This window comes from Typopeltis vanoorti, chromosome 26, assembly GCF_054136105.1.
Source record: "Typopeltis vanoorti isolate ZY-2024b chromosome 26, IOZ_Tvanoo_1.0, whole genome shotgun sequence".
Taxonomy (NCBI): Eukaryota; Metazoa; Arthropoda; class Arachnida; order Uropygi; family Thelyphonidae; genus Typopeltis; species Typopeltis vanoorti.
The window spans coordinates 6,207,507-6,215,352 of record NC_143574.1 but is presented as its reverse complement, the minus strand read 5'-3'; positions in this window follow the sequence as shown (position 1 = coordinate 6,215,352).

Below are 7,846 nucleotides of genomic sequence, written 5' to 3'. Positions count from 1 at the left end.
TGTTCAACCAACAGGCTAGAAAGCTTTCAAATCTACTCGCTCATTCTCCCAGCGATGTCCGCTGCTGGCGTAATTTCGAATGCCTCCTCGAAGATTTGCCTGCCATCATTAAGTACAAGTGTGGTGTTTGTGTCTCAGATTACACCACTGTCTTCACATCTGGACCACTCATTCATAGGAGGTGTACAGAAATCGATCTCGCCTTCTTGCAATTGTAAAATAGTCGAATTTTAAAAGGTGACGTATTGGTATGGTCGATTTCAATCCAAAGAAAACTTCTCTCTAATCAGCATAACAATAATTTTTTAAGCTAAAACAGGAGGTGTCTGTAAAGCCTGAGGGTAAAGATCAAAATCTTATTCATACTTATCTAAATCGGATTCTGTTATTCAGTCAGAATCTGATCACATTAATTGCATCCCATGTTTCTTCTTAGGTGTGTGCAAGCTTATCGGCTCTCCCACCTGTCAAAAAGGGAGCGCCGATACCTAGTAACTACGTGCACAAAATGTTTTATTTTAGAATTTCTAATTTACAGTCAATAATTTTTGAACGTAATATAATAAATTTAGTTTAATCCTTTATCCAATCATCGTTTCTTTATTCTATTCAATTTCTCTTTCTTTATTAATTTCAATTTCAATTTCTATATCAATCCTTTGTAAGCAAACAAAGTTTGCGCCCTGAAGTATCTTCAGGATTGAGGCAACTCGTAGTAAAGGTGGACCAAGCTCTCATCACTCCTGTTCTTAGTATCTCCCAGAATGCAAAGCACATCTCTTTGCCGACATGTATAATGCTATGCATTAAGGGAAGGGCCACTACCCAGACCAGTTTCGACCTTTACTGAGGTCTCATCAGCGGAGCCAGACCCACCTCTGGGCGTGGCTCCCAACAACCAAAACTTCCAACATCTTTCTCTAAATCCAGAGTAATTTAATAGTAAGGTGGTGCACCTTTTGGCAACTCATATAGGTAAATATGACATCTCCATTACTTCCACCTTAGTATCACCACCTCTGGGTTTGGCTCCCACTGATGAGATCTCAATAAAGGTCGAAACAGGTCTGGGTACTGGCCCTTCCCTTAATGCATAGCATTATACATACATGTCCACAATGAGATGTGCTTTGCATCATAGGAGATACTAAGACAAGGAGTGATGAGATCTTGGTCCACCTTTACCACGAGTTGCCTCAGTCCTGAAGAACTTTGCTTACACTTGGATAAAGGATTAAACTAAATTTATTGTAGTCTAACCAAGTGGAAACTTCCAACAATTTTTGAACGTGCTATAAAAACAAGTTATATGATAAAACATACTTGTTGCTTATTTTATTTAGTAATTTTTCCAATATTCTTCTAACCTATTCCAATTAAATACACTCAAAATTAGACCCTGCGCCTTCTGGAAGAACTGATGCTGACTTCCCCAAAATCATAACGTCCGGTTACATAGGCATATCTGTTTAGAGGGACAGTAGAACCACTTGAACTAGTGCAAACCGTAATGGATTTTTACTACTAGGATTTACGGCAATTAATTTAGTGCCTGCAATTTTACGGGTTGTAGCTGAAAGAAAAAAAGGGCAACATTAATATGAAAAATATTACCCTCAAAATTTCATTTTCGAAATTAAGTGGAAAGAACTACAAATATGAATTTAAATTGAAACTCGTCACCAATTTTAGGCTTATCAAATTAAGAGTTTATGGTTTGTGACTTCCACTATTGAGCACAAGCTACCGTACACATTGAGTCTGAGACTGGCAACTTGTGCGCAAAATGTTTTTCATGCGCACATGAGCCTGCTAAATTAGAAGAAATATTGGTTGCAACCCTGCAGAGCCAGGTCTTGCAAAGTTCTGCCTGCATTATTTAGTCATTAGACTATGAAAACTTGGGTACAGATGGATGTTTTTGCCTGTGAAACCCTCACAGAACTTTTCGTGGATAACAGTAAATTTATTCAAGATATTAAGCCTACTCTGCTGTTGCTGGTTGGTTGTGTGTATATATGAGGACAACGGTTCTACCATGCATCCTGAGTTTGCCCCGGGTTGCAGAATCGCTTTCCAGATGCATAACTATTTAAAATTCTGTATATTTTTCAACCCTTTTTGCCTTATTCAGTTTCCAGTATTTCCCTTGAATCAGATTCCTGATACTCAACCTCCAAATCCAGGTACAGCTCAATGCAATTCCCTAACTCCATTTTTCGACTTCCTTAAACTATCAATATTAAACCAGTATCCTGTACTGAAACCAGGGGCGAATTCTCCATGTTTGCTGCGCAAGCTCATTAATTGAGAAAGAAGTAATATTTATTTGTTAATAAATGCATGCATTTATAAGCATTCCATTTAGGCCTTTATTTTCGTAGACAGAAGACAGAAGACTTTGGGAAGATAAAATTATAGGAGATTACTGGGCCTTTACGAAAATAATTGCTATCTGGCGCAGTATAATCTTCACTGTCAATTGCCGATTTCCTTTAAAGGGGTGGAACGGAGTACTTCTGGCGAATTAAGAATTTCTCAAAACTTTTGGCCAGTGATTTCCATTAACTGCTTATGATTTTTATATTTTTATTTATTTATTATTTTTAAATCGATTAATTAATTTGCTTTGTATTATATGTGCTATATAGCAAACTAAACTATGCAATGATATTTATGCACGTTTCAGTCATTTATAATATAACTTTACATCATCTTATATTTTCCTAAGCATGTTACACTCAATGTCCTATCATGGCCAAGAAATTTGTCTTCATAAAAACTTTATTGCCGTCAGGTTGCGCAGTTAATTTTGTTTCCATAATATGCTTTCAATTGCTGGTGTCTTCTGGCCGATTTGCATGTTTTAGAAGCATTAGAAGCATTGTGGTTACAACAGTGAGGATAACTACTGCATTACAGCATCATATCGCAGTTTCGTGATTCAAGTTACTGCATCACGTAACTTGCCATATAATAAGCATGAGATCGTACCCAGTTTCAAACAGATGGAGTGAGATTATATAAAAATTTTATCACGTGTGATTATTATATAATAAACGTGCAGAACAATGTGTTTATTGTAATACAAGTGTCTTGCTATGAAATTATTTGATAAGCAATTGTTGGATTTTATTATAACACTGTGATAATAAGAGCACATAACAAAATATTGATATCGTTCTATGTAGCATTATATAAAAAGGAGTATTTTTTTTAAAAAAGTGCAAATTAATTACTTACTTTAGTCATTTTTAGTAATTAATTAATTGCAAATTAATTACTAAATATAACTTTCTTTTTTTATTTTATTTTTATTTATTATACATGTTTCCAATATTTTACGAGTAAGATAGACTAATGTTAACTAAACTAAGTGCATTTAGTAGTGTAAAAAAAAAAAAAAAAAAAAAAAAGATTATGTAAAAATGATATAAATGCGAGAAAATATTTATATACTTATTATATTCACTTATCATTATTATTTTATGTTGCGCGAGGCAGTAAACTAAATGGAAACAAATGGTTCTTTTTTTTTGTTTGTTTGTTTTCTTTTTGACTTTACTAAGTAAACAGCTCCAAATGTCTAACTTGTATTACATTTTAATTAAATATTTTTATTAACTTACGAGAGCGTAGCAATAAAGCAAAAAAAAAAAATAGTTCTTTCAAAAAGGAACATTTAAAAAATCAGCAATAATTTTCTGCCAATTTTGTTTAAGAAACTTTAGATGGAGTTTATTAAAAGAAGTCATTTCGTTTTGAAATGTGTACCGTTTAAAATGTTCAAGTTAATGTCACGTGACAAACTCTATATGCTCAAGCGCCAGGAATGTTAAAACTTTGTGATTGTTTGTTTTCGTGCCGGTAAGAAGTATGTCGTCTGAAAATGAAATTATCGAACTAACTACTCTGGCAATTAAAGAGCGCAATTATAAAAAAGCATACGAATTGATTCAGGTAAATAATACGTTATTTGTTCACGTGTCTTATTTAAATGTATTAAAAGTCAAACGTATTTTTAAATACATAGTCTATATATTTCTTTCTTTTCAAAATGGCTGGATTATATTTTCCGTGTTATTTTTCAATTATTTTCTTTATTTATTTCAATATCAAGAGCGAAGACTTGATTAAAATAAATGAATTTTTTTCTATTATTTCGGATACGTTATTGTTATAAATATATAATTCCACTAGCATTTAATTAATTACCATACATTTAATACTACTTTTAGTTCAGCAAACAGCCATAAAAATCAATTAGTGATATTAATCGTTTGTACATATCATACTTTCATCATCATCATCATCACGAATCATGGACTCACTGCCAGTTGATGTCTGATGCCTGTTTCACTATCTTCTTCCACCTTTCTTTGTCCAGTGCACAGTGTCGCAGTTTTTGTACACCCATTCCACACCAGTCTTTTATATCGTCTATCAATTCTCTGTATGGTCTACCTCTTCTGTTTAAACCATCCAAAATACCAAACATAAATGTCTTTATCTTCCGGTCCTCACTCATTCTACAGATGTGTCCAAATAATTGCAGCTTCCGTTTTATAATCTGCATTAGATTCTGTTTTGGTTGTATCTTCTGATAGATCTCTTCATTGGTGATTTTCTGTATCCATCCTATCTTAGAATTTTCCTGTAACAAGTTCTTTTAAATGCCAAAATTCTTTTTATTGATTCCTTATTTATTGTCCACGTTTCAGATCCATACAGTACACCGCTAAAGATGCATGTTTCCACTACTTTTAGTTTTGTTTTCAGGCTGATCACTTTACTTTTCCAGATGTTATCCATAGTCTTCAGATTTATTCTTCCCTTTCCAATCCTGATCTTTATTTCTTTTTTACAGTCCAAGTCATATGTCAGTTTATTTCCCAAATATGTGAACTGTTCTACATTTTCTATATCAGTTCCATCCACTTGTATCTTGGTTTCATGTTCTTCTCATCAAATACCATTGTCTTTGTTTTTTCCAAGTTCATTACAACTCCAAATCTCTTCCCTTCCTCATTTAACAGTTTCAGTGTTTTTTGTAGTTCTCTTTCGTCTTCTTCAATAATAACAATGTCATCTGCAAATCTCAGATTGTTAATTTTCATTCCATGTACAGATATTCCTTTGGCATCTTCCTTCAGTTTATCCATTGCTCTTTCTAAATGTGCGATGAAAATGCTTGGTGATATTGGGTCTCCCTGTCTAGTACCTCTGCTTGTTTTAAACCATTTCCCCAAATCATCACCTATTCTAACTGCTGCAACTGCATTCTGATAAATATCTTTTAATATAACTATTCATTTTTTATGAATTCCATAGGATTCCAGAACTGCTAATGTCACTTTCTGGTCAATACTGTCAAATGCTTTCTGAAAATCAACTAAGCAAGTATATATGTTTTTGTTTTTTCTCCTAGCTTTCTCTGCTATTAACCTCATTGTCAAAATCTGTTGAATTGTAGTTCTATCCTTCCTAAATCCTGCTTGCTCGTCTGCAAGGTATGCTTTCAATTGTGTTCTCAATCTTTCTGTCAATATGATCATCATCACTTTACCAAGGTGACTTATCAAGGCAACTGTTCTATAATTTTTACATTCTAGCTTATTTCCTTTCTTGTATAATGTTATTAATATTGATTTCACACACTCCTCTGGCATTTTCCCTTCTTTCCATACCATACTGCATAGTTGATGCATTTCTGTAACCATACTTTCACCACCATATTTAATAATTTCTCAGTAATGTTATCGTTATTTTCTTGTTGTGTTTTAGCTATCCTATTACTTTTTCTACCTCATCTCTTAAAATGTCCATATCATGCTCATTACCTAGTGGTAATATCTGCTTCAATTCTTCAGTCAGTTTCCCAACGCTATCTGAATCTAGTTTTTCTTCACATAACTCACTACAGTATCTTGTACACTGCTGTACAATTTTTTTCTTTATTCATCAATACTTTGTCTTTTTCATCTTTAATTGTGGTCTGTTTTGGTTGCCACTTTCTATTAATGGTTCTGATCATTTTGTATACCTCCCTTGATTTATACTCTCCATAGTACTGTTCTATATTGTTGCATTGGGCTTCTAACCATTTCATCTTATCCATTCTGACTGCTTTTTTCACCTCATTACACTTTCTCCTATATTGCTCTTCTATTTGTTCTGATGTATCCCTTCTTATCTTCAACATTCTTTTCTTCTGTACTAACTTCAGTGTTTCTTGTGTAATCCATTTCTTCTTGATCTTCTCTTCTTCTGGTACTGTTTCTTCAACTGCATCTTCTATCGCCTTCATTACTCTTTTCACTCTTAAATTCGAGTTTTTTTCTTTCTCCACACTTTTAAGTTTCTCTTTTAACACTGTTCTGTACCTTCTTCCTATTTCTGCTTCACTTATTCGTGCTGTATTTCTTCTATTCTGATGTTGGGGTTTATATTTCTTTTTTTAATTCCATCTTGATATTTGCAATCACTAAACTATGGCCCGAGTCTCTATCTTGCTTTGGTATTGTTTCTATTGTCTCTGTCAGATCTTTGTAGAATAAGTCAATATCCTCATCTGTGCTGTCAGATGTGGGTGCATATATCTGGACTATTGATATGTTAAATGGCTTTGCCTGAAATCTTGCTACTATGATTCGTTCATTAACTGGTTTGTAGCCTAACAGTGCCTCTCGAGCTCTTTTGCTGAGAAGGAAGCCAACTCCTGCTTCGTGCATGGTATCATGTCCTGACCATATTACTTCGCATCCATTGATCTCTCCAGATGATGTCCATCTCATCTCTGCCAATCCTAGTATATCCCACCGATATCTCTTTATTTCCTCAGGAAGTAGTTCTAATTTTCCTGACATCTAGAGTGTCCGCACATTCCACGTTCCTACTGATAACAGTTCTGTTAGTTTCAGTTTCTGTTTCCTTTCGGTATCCCACTTTTCGATCCAACCCCGATCGCTCGATTGGTATCGCGGGCCTTGTTTATCCTGGCGACGCCCGAGCCGGTATGTTGTAGCTGTTGGTTGTATAGGCATCAGATAACAATCGTGTTTTTTCTTTACAGTCAGAGCATCGACACTCATCTGACCAACCCTCCTCCTTTATCCAGGCTTGGGACTGGCATGAGACCCTTAAGGATCCTATGGTGGAGTTTATCATACTTTGGCGTCTAATAAAACTCCAGTAAATGATAGATTTTATATAAAGCGAAAAAAATATTAAGTACAATTATAGCACCGATCAATTTAAACTGTGCCTACTTTCCACACTTGATTCGTGTGGAAACAGCAAACAGCATAATATATGCTGTTTGTACGAGCAAAGAAGAGCCAAATACGCCAACCTAAATCTTTCTCTTTGCAGTTGTTTATTGCATTGATTAATGGTAACAACAGATAGTACTCAGAATTCTTACTGGCAAATAAAATATAAGAAAGTAGGATTTTATTCGTGTCAAATCGAAGACCTTTGGCTCTATATTTTAAAGCCGAAGGTCTTCCATATTATAAAAAATAATAAAATATAATAAGATTTATAACTTGGTAGCATACTGGAGGAGCAAACAAATGCTCCGCAGATTTCATTCAAGTTAAATTTACGCACTTTTCCTAAATCAAAGCAAATGAAACTTTATTTTTATTTTTTCGTGTGCGTGTGTTTTTATTCATGAATTTTATGAAATAAATAAATACTTAGTCACGGAGTATATATATATATATATATATATAATATATATATAAATATATATATATATATATATATATATATATATATATATATATATATATATATATATATATATATATATATATATATATATATATATATATATATATAT